Source organism: Macrobrachium rosenbergii, chromosome 43 (assembly GCF_040412425.1).
Source record: "Macrobrachium rosenbergii isolate ZJJX-2024 chromosome 43, ASM4041242v1, whole genome shotgun sequence".
NCBI lineage: Eukaryota > Metazoa > Arthropoda > Malacostraca > Decapoda > Palaemonidae > Macrobrachium > Macrobrachium rosenbergii.
The window spans coordinates 42500191-42517294 of record NC_089783.1 but is presented as its reverse complement, the minus strand read 5'-3'; the positions used below and the strand labels follow the sequence as shown (position 1 = coordinate 42517294).

General features: G+C 35.9%; 1 protein-coding gene across 1 annotated transcript in view; it reads right to left on the bottom strand.

The window, feature by feature from the left end:
* Positions 1-17104, bottom strand: part of LOC136828815 (centrosomal protein of 135 kDa-like) — a 317906-nt gene that overhangs the window by 256198 nt on the left and 44604 nt on the right. The window lies entirely within an intron of this gene.

Below are 17104 nucleotides of genomic sequence, written 5' to 3'. Positions count from 1 at the left end.
GATATATCGAAGTTCATTAATGTAAATTTCATCAGAAAAACATTTTGTTATTATGTTGCTTAATAGCAGTAATGTTGTATAATGTCACTGATATGTATTAAAATTCTATAGCCATCCAAGAAAGTGCGAATCATACTCAAGATACTCAAAGACACTCAAATATCAGTTTATCACGATGATGTAGATGTAAGATAATGCAGAAAAGGTATTCCTAAAGCTTCTCTGGAATACAGTGCATTTTCAGTCATTTGAAAGTTCCATTAATCAAAATGATAAGATCAAATTCTTTTATGAATTTATTTCGTTAACGATTTCAAAATTGTTTTAATTTTTTTTCCTAATTACTAATCTCTTCTTTCTGCATTTCCTATTACCTTCTGTAATTTCTTTCAAATGAACACCATATTCTTTGGGAGCTTGAATTTCAAGACAATGGCACCTGTGGGCTTGTTCCATATGCATAGGGTTCATGTTCTGAATAATAATAATAATAATAATAATAATAATAATAATAATAATAATAATAATAATAATAATGAATAGATCACACACACACTTCAAGCAGTTACCGCAGAGGAGACTACTCCACAGAGTGACGTTCACATTATGACTATTCGAGTGAACAAGAGCGTTCGGAGACTACATACCTCCGCCAAGGCTGGGCAATCTATTTTCCAGAAAGGTCCCTTCCCCCTGAAAGTGGTATTCTTTTCTTTCCCAAACTCTAAACAACTTGTTGATATTCAGGAGGCCCAACTTCAGCACATTTTCGTAATAATACACGCGTAACTATTCAAGTAAGCAGGCTAACAAGCAGGCAAAAAAAAAAAACTTAACCTAAAGCATAAAGTCCTTTTTTATAATATAACTTATAAAATTGGTTACGGAAATCTGAGACAAAGCTGGGTAGGGATTTGGGTTTTAAAGCACAATATGCTAAGCAATGCGGCCCCCCCCCCTTCCCAAACCGCTTCCCCACCTCTCCTAACTCCCTCCCCACCACCCACCGCTCAAAAGGTCCCGTCTCCCCTAAAATTACATTTTTAGCACACCCAAGCTCTAATCTCTTATTGCTAGATAAGAGGTCCACCCCTGGTAAAACATTCATAAAAATCAGCACACGGATTTTGGACTAACCCTGCTGATAAACGGACAAAAAATAAACAACTAAAAAAATTAACTGTAATAAAAACAGCTTCCTTGACGGAAGCACAGAATGTGAAACTCTGATGCTTCCCATCATCATAACACCTTCATTCATTACTGATGCAGTCAAATGAACTCCTATTTTGGCGAGCATCACCTCAGAGGCGTTTTGCTTGACAGGTGGATTTTGTCATCTTGCTGCGGCTTGAATCTCAATAAACGACTTGAGCATTATCAGTTTCACGATACCTGGAGAATAACTTCGTCCAAAGTTATTCTTAAAGCATCGTCAATTCGATACTGATGGGTTTTGTCCAGTGATGTATGTATAATATATGTATATATATATATATATATATATATATATATATATATATATATATATATATATATATATATATATGATTATGTAAATAAATAACTATATAAATATATGTATATCTGTATATGTGCGCTTGTATATATAAGCACTATTATATACTCTAATTATCAAATATATCTGCTTTTACTGTAATATTGTCTTCTTTGTATTCCATTTGATAAATCCCCAGTGGTTTATCACAGTGTGCATGCATGCATGCATGCATACACACACACACACACACACACACACACACACACACACACACATATATATATATATATATATATATATATATATATATATATATATATATATACATATGTATGTATGTATTGTGAACATAAAAGTGTCATGCACACAAAGGTTACAGTAATATATAATATATATATATATATATATATATATATATATATATATATATATATATATATATATATATATATATATACAGTATGTATACACGCATATAAAATGTGTGTTCAACGGATTATGTTTATGATATGCGGATGAATCAGGCTCTTCATAGTAGGAAGTTACTAATGTAAGAGTCCCTCAGTGCCCCATCCCATGCAAAGAGCAAGTCATCCAACTCTTGGAGTGACCCGAAGAATTCAGGAACCCTTCCAGACCTTATATCATGGGAAAATGAATTACGCTCGACTGTTCAAAGAGGGCGGTTAACTGAATTCATAATGTTATCAGAAAATAAGACCCGAACACTCAAAACGCTTTTCCTTCTTTATCTTTAATGTTTCAATGTCATGTTGACTGTCGTTCATTAGCCATGGATGGTAATATTTTGATAATTACAAGTAATCACTTTCATTTGTTGTTTTACTATTGATTTTATTGTTAGGTAATGTAATGCTATGAAAACGTAATTTCGCAACCTTTTGGCTTTTTCAGGAATAATAATAATAATAATAATAATAATAATAATAATAATAATAATAATAATAATAATAATAATAATAAGAGGGAGGTGAACTTCTCTGAGGGCAGTTGCATTAAAAATTATAGCTGTTTCCACGACATTTAATTTATACAGAGTCTTCTCTATTCCTCTTATTATCTTTTTTCCTCAGCCTGTAGCTGGTAAAACAGGTTTCTCAAGGACATACAAATATTTCTGTTTTCTTAGGTTTATTTCCTCTCACGTTTTAAACGCGTTTATTTGCGAAAAGTGAATGAAATGGCATGCAGGTTACAAGGGTATATATAACGAGGGGGCGGTGGGGCTGTGGGGCTGTGGGTGTACAGTTGCCCCACCCCCGCTTGCTATACAGTATATATCATTATAACCTGCATGCTATCTCATTCACTCTTCGCAAATAAACACCAGAGCGCCTTTGAAACGTGAGAGGAAATAAACCTAAGAAAGCAGAAATCTTTGTATGTCCTTGGGAAACCTGATTTACCAGCTACAGGCTGAGAAAAAAAGATATAATAAGAAGTATAGAGAAGACTTTGTATAAATTAAATGCCGTGGAAACAGCTATAATAATAATAATAATAATAATAATAATAATAATAATAATAATAATAATAATAATAATAATAATAATAATCTTTATTAGGGAAAAGGCCAATTAAGTGAAGTTCATGTTTCTAATTTCTTTTTTGTTATATACCCATTTTTACAGAGGAGCATTTTACAAAATATCGACCCATCCCTCTTTTTGACAGGGATTCTTTTTCTTTTCTCCCATAAATAATTAATTAATGATTACGTGGGCTACCCTAACACCATCATTTACCAGTTCGTCCAAGTATTCTCTCTTATCTCTTCTTGACCTTCATTTTCATTCAACCTCACTATCTAGCCTTAAGTACTTAACACGTTCTAATGTGAGTGCTTTATCTCCTCATAAAGTCTGACGTCACCTTCTGTTTCTGGTATTCTTTATTGTGTCCCAGGTGTCATCCGGTACCCAAGGTGTCTGTCTTGTACCCCATACCCCAAGAGTTCGGGTCGTCTCGGCCGTAAGACATTTAGGCTGTAAGCACGTTTACGAGCAAAACGGGCTCCGTGTTCAGTACCAGCCCCTTGGGGATGTACGTAAAATATAAGATAACGACGGTAAATACGAAAAACATCACGTATTGCGTTGTTTTGGATGTTAAAGCCTAAATGACTGACGGCCGAAACGACCAGAACCGCATCCCAAAACCTCTTTTCTAGTCTTGACATTCAATAAGTCCTTCTTGATTGTTTGATCTTCCTCAGATGTGGTTTCATTACCGCAAATCTGTTTTGATATTCTATGGAAGAAGCATCTTGACATTCATCTTCAAGAAGATTCACTATAGGAATCAAGATACTCTGGCACCTTTTTTTTTTTTTTTTTTTTTTTTTTTTTTTTTTTTTGGTCTTTTTAATTTCAGCTTCAATGTGGCAATGGCAAGTTGGTGATCGCTGCCCACATCTACTCCTCGATTTCCTAACATTTGTCGGTGTTCATTATGGATTCTGTAGCAGCTGTCAGAAGTCAAAGTATGTTTATAGATGTATTCATACATATCCCCATGTTTTACAAACGCCCTACACGCGTTTATATATATGTATATATACCGTATATATATATATACATGTATATGCACATGTATACATACATATACTTCATACATATATATATATATAAATGTGTGTACGGTATGTATACATATATGCATATACATGTATATAAATGTATGTGTACAACTGTATATGTATGCACGTTTAAATAAAAGGTATCAACGACCATTTGCATTAAAACAAAGAACCACTCAAAATATGCACCGACAACGATGTTTGAATACGACCTGCAGGGAACCGGTAAGCTTTCCGATCACCTCTGTGACTTTCATATTCCACACCACATTTTTGCTGCCAAGTTAGACAACATTCACAACAGTAGCTGAGAACTGCGCAAACTCGCCGGGTGAACAACATAAGATTAGTGTCGGTAATACATCGTGACTCGAGTCAAATTAATCCGTTGGAATATGTGACATGTCAGAATACAGAATATACAGAATATACAGTTTAGGCCGAAGGCCAAGCGCTGGGACCTATGAGGTCATTCAGCGCTGAAAGGAACGCTGAGAGTACTGTAGTAGGTTTAAAAGCCGTAACAGGAGGAAAACCTAGCAGTTGCACTGTGAAATAATTGTTAGGAGAGGGTGGAAAGTAAGATGGAAGTAATATGAACGGGGGTACAGTAAAATGAATGAAAGGGGTTGCAGCTAGGGGCCGAAGGGACGCTGCAAAGAACCTTAGGTAAGGTCTACAGTGCACCACGTGAGGTGCACTGACGGCGCTACCTCCCTAATGGGGCTGTGTGACATAACAGTGCAACGAAGAGTAGTTACCGTAGAGTTTCTACGATAAGGTTGACATTTGACTGTGCCCATGAAATTTGTAGCAACATTATGTTGTTGTTGTTGTTGTTATTATTATTATTATTATTAATGTATCCACGTCATAAATTACAGCATAATTGAGATAATTTTACAACTGCGCCATTCTTACATATTAAGTAAAGTATATATCTTAATTAGGCCTACGCACTGTACATAATATGCGTAAGTCCAGTGCCTCCTGAATGCTAATATGTGTAGATAAAAATTTAAGGTAAAAAATTATCTTCTGTCTTGGTCATATGTTATAAATGAAAGCAATTATCGATATGATAATTGAAACCTGTTTTTAATATATACACATAATCTTCTCGTTCTGACAGTAATGACAGTGATATGCTTTGCTGCACAGTGGCCGGCATAAATAGTATTGGGCTTCATATCATTAGATAGGCAATTTACTACTGCAGTTTTGCCCTGTGCAAAAAGGTTATTTATCTCTATCGCCTTTTTAACGAATGTTTTTACGGCAAAATACAGACAAATTTTGCTTTTGGCTAAATCTAGTTTTATCTTGCCTTTTTAAATATATTCTCATGAATTGCAACTAATAGCTTTAGAATTACACCAACATAGGTAGCGTAGCATGAACACTAGCATCATACGCTGTGTATAAACGCATGCATGCACACACATAATATGTGTGTGTATATACAGTATACACACATATATATGTATATATATATATATAAAATATATATATATATATATATATATATATATATATATATATATATATATATATATATATATAATATATATATATATATATATATATATATATATATATATATATATATATATATATATATATATATATATATATATATATATATATATATATATATATATATATATAGAGAGAGAGAGAGAGAGAGAGAGAGAGAGAGAGAGAGAGAGAGAGAGAAAATAGGTCAGCAGCAAACCTTATGAAAAAAACAAGTTCAGAATGGTAAATCAGGATACATCACGTGTGCGCTGTCTGACAAAGACATGAGGGAAGTTCACAGAAAAAGACGTGATATTCCATTACCAAAGAAATGAAATCTAACATATCTCATTACTTACAGGTACCCCAATACATTTCGTCACAAATTTATGTGGACCGAATCCTTAGTGTCGCTGAAAACACACTAACTGGCAACTGAAAGTTTTTCTTCCTGCCACAGGCTCCTTTCCCACACTACCCCTCCCGTCCACATATTGGCAGTGGATAATTGGAATAATTTTTTCAAGGAATTTAGTTAATTTTTGTATGAAAAATCTAAATGATAATGCATGTTTAAAAACTTTTTCTCGCTTTGAGAAAAATTTGAGGTTTATTTCAAAGGTAAATCATAATTTCTTGGTGTCCCTTTAGGCCTAAGAACAATTTTTGAATTTAAAATGATCCAGCAGTCGTTAAGCTAGCAGGAGACAGAGAATTTGCTTGCTCAGAATTCTTTATTACAGCGATTTCCTCATCGTCAGCCTGTGAGTACAATGTATTCCTCTCTATATATACATTCCTTTTGGCAGGCACACGTGTATATTTACATATTGATAATTGCACGTAGAGTCAGATGGCATTCAAACTTTCGACCTCCCCTTCGTTAGCTGAAAAACTGTCATGTACGTACGCACACACACACACTCATAAAACCAAGTTGTTACGTAACTCCGTTTAACGAATTCTCTCACCACATACTGATGATATTGTCTGATTCCTTTTGGGAGCACATCGGGTGCTAATAGCTTTTGAGAGTTTATGCCTGATGCAGGAGAGCATACAGGAGTGTCCTTTATATTTGTGGAGCAGCTGAAAATGGTTCGAATGACGGTAATGTTACGTCAAAGAATCCTTCTTCACTGATTAATGTTACGTTAAAAATAGGTGTCATATTTAGTACTTCTTCAGACCTTGTACACACAAGTCCCTCTCCCCACGCCCTTGCGTTTTACTGCTGAAATTGCGATGTGTTATGTCTAAAAAGTGCTATTAAGAGAATATTTTTTTTTTGTATCAGATTATGTATATTTTGTATCAAAACGGTGATAAAAATCTACCTCCTTCTACATTTTAGGATTTCCCTTATGATAAATTGTGGATGTTCCAAAGAGTTTCGTTCAGCACCGGAGCTGTTCATTATTCAAGATTTTGACTGCCTAAAACCTACTTTAAAATAATTCCTGTAATAAATAGATTAATTCTATATACGTGCTTTTAACATAAGGAAAACTGGCCCTGTTCAATTGGCTGGAAAATCAAGTGATCAGTTACTGGCTACGAATGAGACTTCTGCTAACACTCGCCAATTGACAAAATAGGCAATTGAGAATATGCAAATAAATTATTAGTGATATTTTTCTTATCATTAAAGACGAATTGTAAAACAAATAGATTTCTTACAAATTTACTGGGCTTCATTGTGAAACATGAGTTTGTCCTGTTAGGCCTACAGCAACCACGAGTGTAACTAGGCCTATAATATAAATTACTGTATTTAATTCACTAAGCGTTAAGGAATAATCGGTGTAGTTAGGCCTGCGGACCACTCCAAATTCCCTTTCCGCATTACTGATGATAAAATCGATATTATTATAATTACTTGGGCAATGAAATTTAAATCAAGCACTTCTAACTTAATTCAGAATATCTTGTCTACTGACTCAATGCTTTTGCTCTTGAACAAGCAACAATTTTAATAAAAAATGAGATATGTTGAAGAACACACAAACTCTTTATGCATATATATGTATATATATATGCATATATATATGTATATATATATATATATATATATATATATATATATATATATATATATATATATATATATATATATATATATATATATATACAGTATATATCTTGTGCCTCATGGCGGCTTTTAGGCGAAATTGGTAACCACTGAATCACGAAGACATTTTATTTATATAAATATATATTTATAGGTTTGTGAGTGTGTTTGCGTGTGTGTGTGTGTATTCGTGCATCATTAAGTCGTTGTTCTTAACAATGGCGGATCCATAGCAGAAAAATAACAAAGATTATGGCCACATTCATACCTGAAATTCTTAGCCGTGGATGAAACCAGGTGCAGAAAACTGTCACAACGTTGGCGCTTCACAAACCTACACAAGGACTCATCAGTAACGCATCGCCCAACCCCCAGACTATTCACCTCTATCTTGCATGGACGGTCGCTTTTCTAGGCTATAAAGACCCTTTCTTTCTAATACCTCTTCCACAGCAGCCATCCAACTCTTTGTTGATTTTTCTCTCCTTCCTCTTACCTCTTCTGAGTTACAGATAATCAAAACATCTGAAATTACTGATCCGTACTTTCTCCTACGCTAACCTTTTTACCGCGTCTACTTATCTACCCAGGTAGATATGTGCTTCATGAAAGCTAATTGCTGGTAAGTGAGTTGACTCAATGTTTGCCTTGCATACATTACTATTAGTTTTTTATTTATTTCAACATTAGGCTCATCATTCAGAATTATTTTTGGACGGGCTACTGCCGAACCTCATTTGGCCCATATGGCGAAAATAAATTTCTAAATGAGTAGGTATGCTATGTGATTGCCTAATTTTTAATAGACAGAGAAATTTATATCTAGGTGTTAAATCATTATCAGAAATATTATTAGAATCAGATAATTTTTCGTTATGTAGATTTGTAATATTTTTAAGAAAGACTAATTTGATTAATAAAAATTAACATTTTTATATTTTGTATTGTAATAGTTAACTTTTGTCATTTTTATCTAATTCAGTTTATATATTATGTACACATATTTTTATAATTTCCTCCCGAACGTTTTCGGGCCAGCACTGTAAGAGTCTAGTTAGACTCACTGGGCTGGTAAATCCCTAATTATATGTATTTTTTACACACACACACACACACACACACACACACACACATATATATATATATATATATATATATATATATATATATATATATATATATATATATATATATATATATATATATATGTGTGTGTGTGTGTGTGTGTGTGCTTGTGTGTATGTATAAATGATAAGGTAAACACAATTTCCTTTAACTACTATGAAGAGGCTAAAATAACAGTAACTAATTAGTAGTGGGTGTTACATGTTTGCTTTTCTCTTTCGTTTTGTTAAGGCCCAGGTTCCAGGAGGAAGGCTCAGACGATAGAGATTCATGGCGGGGGACGTTTAAACCTTTCCAATTAGGGCCAGTCTGGATTATTCCAGTGTGGAGAAGACTGGGTCGTTGTTGGGACTCGGCACGGAACGGAGAAAGTTCTCCTGTGAATTTCACATTTGAACAAGGGCAGCCAGCGTCCGTGTCCTGCAGAATACGTTCCCGTTTCGTTCATTTCGGTCCTGCCTTGACTTAGATTGACATTTCACTGCCGCCGTGTTTTGTCAATTTTTCGTCTTTGGTGTCCTGATTCTAGAAAGCTTTTGGCTGACCATTTTTTTTTTCTACCTCTTACCCTACATCCTTTTCAGTTTTTGTAACTCATTTTTCTTTTCACTTTCCACAAGCTTTCATACCCCAGACCGCACAAGTCCTTCGACGCTGAATTCAACGGCCGAGACTGTTTATTCCTTCTGACTATCAAACTTTGAGAGGTGTTCCCTTCTCTAGGAATCTAGTTTATTGCCTCCTTCCCTTCCCTTTCTCCTTTTAATCTGGACCAGGCAGTTATATTTGGTTGTCAGTTTCACCGGCCTTTGCATAAAAAACGTTCTCCTACTTGCAAGATAATCACGTGAAGAACTACCAAGGAAAATAACACTTGCGAATAGAATGTTTCCTTATTTAAGACCACACTGGCATAATTAGGAATCAGGAATTAAAAATTTTAGTCAAAAGGAGAGAGAAGTTACCTGATCGAAACCATATTCCGCATTCAAGGCATAAATCAATCACAATTATTACACGTCTACAAACGTAAGGCCAGACAAAGACGGTGGTAATCTGTCGAAATTTGAAGCACTGATGACACTACGTTCTTTCGATGATGAATAGTAATTGGGCGAATCCGGTGGCCAAAAATGAAACTGAGCTGCCTCAATGTCAGAAGCAAATCCTAAAGCAAATGACTACCATTACTACTATTCCCCGTAGGGGGGTAATGCCGTCAGTGCACCTCACGTGGTGCACTGTAGGCATTACTCAAGGGTCTTTGCAGCGTCCCTTTGGCTCCTAGCTGCAACATCTTTCATTCCTTTTACTATACCTCCGTTCATATTCTCTTTCTTCCTTCTGATTTTCCACCCTCCAGCAGTTCTTTCTTATTGCAACTGCGACGTTTTCCTCCTGTTACACCTTTCAAACCTTTTTACCGTCAATTTCCGAATCAGCGCTGAATGACCTCATAGATCCCAGTGCTTGGCTTTTAGCCTAAATTTGATATTCCAGTTCCAATTATTATTACTAATAGACTTTAATCTAGCTGGCTCTTTTAAGCAGAGTGCAGATGCAACAACAACAACAAGGATACAGTAAAGGGCGATAATAATAGAATGGAAATTAACGCATAATCACGTGCGCAATACAAATGAACTGCTTCCTCACATCAGGATCGAACCTAAAGGCTCGAGTGAAAGCCGATGGTCCTATCAAATGAGTATACAAATCATCATTTTTTCCGTGTGTGGCAACGGCAATCTGCGTGTCATGAACTCCACGTTTTCCCTTGCCGTCGGCCTGTGCTGGGTCAGCTCTTTCGTAAGTGAGTGAAGGAACTATGTAATTCATTAATAGATAGGGATTACTAATGTAAAAAACGGAACTGGTGACAACAGTAAATATATGCAGCAGAACATGTTGTTTATTAGATATATAACTTAAAACACTCCGACATAGCAGCAATAAGACGTGAAAAATTAAAGATGAACGAAATATAAACTTATACAATATTATAAGACCCAGTTACTGACAAGCCACGGAATTAATGTGATTAACGTTGCATCAAAAACTGTCACTTTGAATCCCCTTTGCAGTGCAATCCAAAGCGCCTTCTAAAGGCACAAACGTTGCCTTACGACGAATGCGTAGTTGTCGTAAGTGCTGTAACAAAATCAAATTAATTGGTATTGACAGTACCGAATACTGGCCATTTAAAGGGGATACGACCTGACAGCGGCAGTTTGATTTGCTTCCAGATTATTAAGTCATTATGCCGGGGGGCTACTTTTGCTAGTCAGAGACATTTAAAAATTTGTATAGCTGTCTAGTGACATGTATAGCATAAATTGGTTGAAGATGATGACGTCAGTTGAAGGCATGTTATGACATAGCCGCAATTATCTTATTTTGCTGTATACTTAAATGTTTTCAGAGCTGTTGTCTCAGTGAATTAGTCAAAGCATGAATGTTCTGACAGCCGTAATTTTTTTTTATATATTCAAATGTAATACGAATGTGTTAATATAATTAGCATTTTACCTCGTCTTAAATGTCATGATATCATCCGCATTTTTCCTCTTCAGTAATTTAAAGTAATGAGGAACTTTTAAAACCTTACCACTGGTGCTATTAAAGAGTCGAAAGTGGCTGATCTTGTCAATGTCAGCACTGAATTCGTAAATAATATTGCAAACAAATTTATCTTTTCGGGGTCCGCACATCATACCTAATGGGACCAAGCCAAAACAGCACCTTCCGGTGAGATCCAGTCAACTAACACGTAGCTGTCATAGCCTCCAGCTGCACTATAGTTAAATCCTTCGGCTTCGACCTTCCTGCAGTACTTATTCTTCGGGCATCTTTTCGTCTTAAGGAAAGTCAGCGAAGGTAAAAGTGACTTAGTAATGAAGAGGAGGCTCGTTTAAAAACGTTGGTACGTCCTCTGAATGGTTAAGAAGCTGACTTTCTTCCGAAAGCGCGCTGAACCCAGAGTTGAAAACCTTCTGAGTGCTAAACGACGGCTTGAGGGAAGCTGTGAAAAAATATCGTCATTTTACGAAGTTTAAAATATTTCTTTTTTCATAATTTGACATGGAGGTCACAGAGACATTAAACTGGACATGGAGGAGGTCATGGAGATACCTTACTGGACGATAAGGTCAAGGAGTGACATCACAGTCTCTCTCAAGGTTTTCTGCTGTCGCTTGTCACTAGTGGGTCCGCCCCCTATGAGAGATCCTGAGAGAGACCCTTTCATGTCTCTGTGAACAACTTGAGCTTTTTTTCTCGATGTCCGGTTTCCAGTTCACGTTTATCTCAGATACGAGCTCACCTAAGCATGTATGTATATACTGAATGAAAGTTTTCACGCGAGAAAGAAAAAAAATATATTTTGGAGGGAGGTAAATTTAGAGAGGAATGCGAACGGACAAATGGAGATTATGGTCAATGATATTGCTTATCTCAGGAGGGGAAAACCGTCAAGGACAAGAGAGAGAGAGAGAGAGAGAGAGAGAGAGAGAGAGAGAGAGAGAGAGAGAGAGAGAGAGACTGTGTGTGTAACTGAAGATCTGAGATTGTGTGAATGTGACCATGGTGAGTGAATATTGAGGTAATTACGGCAGAGAAGCTCCAAAAGAATCATTCGAACCCAGTTGACCTGACGGTACCGACGCCGCTAAGTAGCCGAATAATGGTATGGAAGGCACGTCCAACTGAGGGAACAGCATTAAAGCATGCTTGGAAATGCCAAAAGTACCATGAAATTAAGGAGTGTCATGATAGTGATTAAAATGATAATGACGTAAGAGAACTTCTGGTTTTGGGCAGGAAGGGGCTCCGTCAGAGCGTGGCACCTCTGAAAGCATTAAATGATTGATTGATTGTAAGTTACTACCACGTGTCAGAGCGGTCAGGGAAATAAAAAAGCTTGACACTCTGAGGTAAAAAAAGCCTGTTAATTGACATGATGGATTCTATTAGGCTTGTGATTGACTTAATATCTGATGAAATGTGTGTGTGAAAGGCACAAGGTATGACAGACAGTTCTTGGCGTACAGTTCCGTAATCTGACGGTGATCAGAAAGCTGATAGTGCAACGTTTATGTGGGAGATTGTCCAATGCCAAAAACTGGGACCTATGAGGTAATTCAGCGCTGAAACGGAAATTGACAGTAAAAGGTTTGAAAGGTGCAACAGTAGGAAAACCTCGCAGTTGCACTACGAATCAATTGTTAGGAGAGGGTGGAAAGTAAGATGGAAGAAAGAGAATATGGAAGGAGGTACAGTAAAAGGAACGAAAGGGGATGCAGCTAGGGGTCGACGACACGCTGCAAAGAACCTTAAGTAATGCCTACAGTGCACCGCATGAGGTGCACTGACGGCACTAACCCGCTACGGTGTCTATTTTTCAAGATCTGCTATGGGTTCTCATTTTGTTTGTGGGCTGATAAGGGAGTGACTTCTCAGTATCGATGATAAGAGTAGTTGGAGAAACTTGGGGAAAATGTGAAAAAGTTTGCAAGAAAAAACATGGTTAAGTTTGTAGTATGCATGATTATAAACGCAAATATAATACATGAATGAAGGAAAGACACTTTAATGAATAATGGAGGATGAATATGGGGTTTCGCTCAGTGGTTTAGGAATTAACATCACCATTGTGTGTATATCGGATGGAAGAGCAAACTTCTGAGTAGGCGACGTCAGAAAGGCACCATATACTTCACAGAGATCGTGGAGTAGAAGCTTGTAGGAAAAGGAAAAATATCTTGGAGCAAACTCGCTGCTAAATACCTAAATACATGAGGGATAAGAAACAATGAAAGATCGAGAAACATGTATGAAGCAGTTCTACGTAAAACAAGTGAAAAGTAGGTTTAAAATATTGGATCAAAAGCCAAGTCATTCAGCGCTGAAATCGAAATTGACTGTAAAAAGTTTGAAAGGTGCAACAGGAGGTAGGCTCGCAGTTTCACTATGACTCAATTCTTAGGAGAGGGTGGAAAGTAAGGTGGAAGAAAGAGAATATAAATGGAGGTACAGTGATAGGAATGAAAGGGGTTGCAGCTAGGGGCCGAAAGGATGCTGCAAAGAACCTTGAGAAAATGCCTACAGCGCACTACGTGGGGGTTCCTATTACAATTGGAGAAGACAAAGGAAGGTGCTGAAAAGATGACGTGCCAAGTGTTGGGAATAGATCATTTTAACATGAAAACATGAGAAGAATCCGAAATAAGGAAAAGGGGGGCTGCAGGATAAGAATATGTCATGCTTGCGAGCAAATGCATGAGGTGGCATTCAAAGCAGGATTCATTTTTCTCACAGATTTCATCCACGACTCAATGGCGTGAGTCTGAATTCCCCAGGAGATGCATTCTTCCTTCACAAGAACAGCCGTCGTTATTATATCATAAGACCATGCATATGGGCAACTTTATGTGTAACACGCGCATCCGCATCTCTACACATGGGTAAGAATACTTAATGAATGGTTCCACACACAGGTGAGGATGCGTAATACCTCGTCAAGGCCTTCCCGCCTTTATCATATATATATATACATATATATGAATTTTTATCACATCACCGTGATTCATATACAATCAGTAAGCTAAAAACGTCCTTTAATATCCAATTCGCTCTGCCTCGGAAATAATATATTTTCATATATGTTACCGAAGGGGAATTTTTTAGTTGATAACAAGTTCGTCGTCCCGCAGGCTCGAACCAACGAAGGACAAGAACTCAGGACTACAGTGAACGCCTAGCCCACGGGACGACGAACTTATTATCAACTAAAAAATTCCCCTTCGGTAACATATATGAAAATATATTATTTTCGAGGTAGAGCGAATTGGATATTAAAGGACGTTTGTAGCTTACTGATTATACATACATATATATATATATATGCATATGTATATCTACGTATGCATATATATATATATATATATATATATATATATATATATATATATATATATATATATATATATATATATATATATATATATATATATATATATATATATATATATATTTATATAAATATTTATATAAACATTTACACACACACACACACACACACACACACACACACATATATATATATATATATATATATATATATATATATATATATATATATATGTATGTATGTATGTATGTATAACATCACAAGGAAAAGATGAAACACGGAGTTTTTAAGGGATAACCTTGAGAGCAGACAGCTGGATATACTGTACCATTTTTCAAGCACACGCTAATAGAATTAAATAAAATTTCTATAAAAGAATTTATATTTCAATCAATGGGAAATTTTACTCTAAAAAATTTTGATATGAAAAAATCGGTAGCCCTTTATCACCCTTGTTAAGTAATTTGTATATGGAATTTTGCGAAAGCAAAATATTAAACAAAATCATTCCTAGCAAAGTCGTATGGTTCAGGTAGGCAGTTGACATATTGTTTTGCCAGATAACGATATAAATTCTTTGTTAAATTAAATTAATTAGTGCCGTCAATAAGGTTCACTATGGAAATGGAAAATGATGGTTGCCAACCCTTTTTGGATTACCTAATACATAGAACAAGAAATGAGTTTAAATACAGTGTGTGCTGAAAATCCACCAATGTTTCTACGTATGATCATTTTTATTCTGGTCACGGCGATAAAGTTGAGAAATTAGTGTTCATATCCATGGTCTGAAGAGCATTACGTATACGTAGCCCTAATAATATTGATGATGAAACAGATATGATTAGGAATATAGGCAATAAATTGAAATATCCTGACTCAGCATTACAGAGTGCATTAAAAGAGGCAAAAATTATATTTTATGTTAAAAAAAAAAGAAACAACGCAAAAAACCTGCCTGTTCTGCTATAATTTAATAATTTCAAAGCTGTTCCCATTTACTTCAGAATTTTTGAATTAATGAATGTAGCATTCAAGAACAATGAAACATTTAATTAGAAAGAACTTTCCCGAGAATACTAAAGGATGTATTTACCAGATTCCATGTAAATCTTGTGATACCTTGTATATGGGTCAAATTCGAAAAACATTTGTAAGGAGAACAGAACAGCATAAAAGATGTGTAAGAAATGCACAGGTGAACAGCAGAATTTTTGTGCGTGTTAATGAAAACAATCATTCAATCAACTGGGCGGGAGCAAAAAAGGTAGTTTATTCTAATAATGAACTAGAAAGAAGCATCACTGAGCCTAGCTTGATAAAAAAAAGTTTCAGCAAGAACATGAGCATTAATCATGGCACGTACAAACTTGATGTTATAACCTCAAAAAGAAAAATATGCAAGGGAGTTTAATTTTAAGGAAGGTTCTCGAGAGACGGGGATGAAGGAAGGGTGGATTTGTAAAATTTGACTTCCCGCTAATGAGGGTAGGACCCCACTGTCTGGTGCAAATACTTGTTTTCCAGCCGTTAGTATGTTCGTATGTAGTCCTACTAGCATAAGCATTATGAATTTCCACTACTTTCTGTCGGTACCTCTGAAGATGTTTGCATAGAGCCAACACCGGTCAGGATCTACACATAAAATCATGTGCAGGAGTGATTATGAGCTTATATATAATATATATATGTATATATATTATATATATACACACACACACACACACACACACATATATATATATATATATATATATATATATATATATATATATATATATATATATATATATATGTACAAGGCGGAACGTTGAACACTATCATCTCTTTTTTTTTTTGTTAATCCATTTCTGTCTACGATCAATGGTAGACTTCTGATCGCCGGGTACTTAAATTCTCTTCCTAACTCAACAGAAGCACAACGGTATGAATTAAGTGCCAAACTCTAAGTTGACAGTGCTATAACTACGTGAACCGAGGAACTTTTAGGTGAGAGAGAGAGAGAGAGAGAGAGAGAGAGAGAGAGAGAGAGAGAGAGAGAGAGAGAGAAAGTAAGTATACCTTAGTTTAACTAGACCACTGAGCTGATTAACAGCTCTCCCAGGGCTGGCCCGAAGGATTAGATATATTTTACGTGGCTGAAAACCAATTGGTTACCTAAAACCAATTGGTTACCTAGCAGCGGGACCTACAGCTTATTGTGGAATCCGAACCACATTATAACGATAAATTCATTTTTATCACCAGAAATAAATTCCTCTTATTCTTCACTGGCCGGCCGGAGATTCGAACTCGCGGCCAGCATAGTGCTAGCTGAGAACGGAACCCACTCGCCCAAGGAAGAACTGAGAGAGAGAGAGAGAGAGAGAGAGAGAGAGAGAG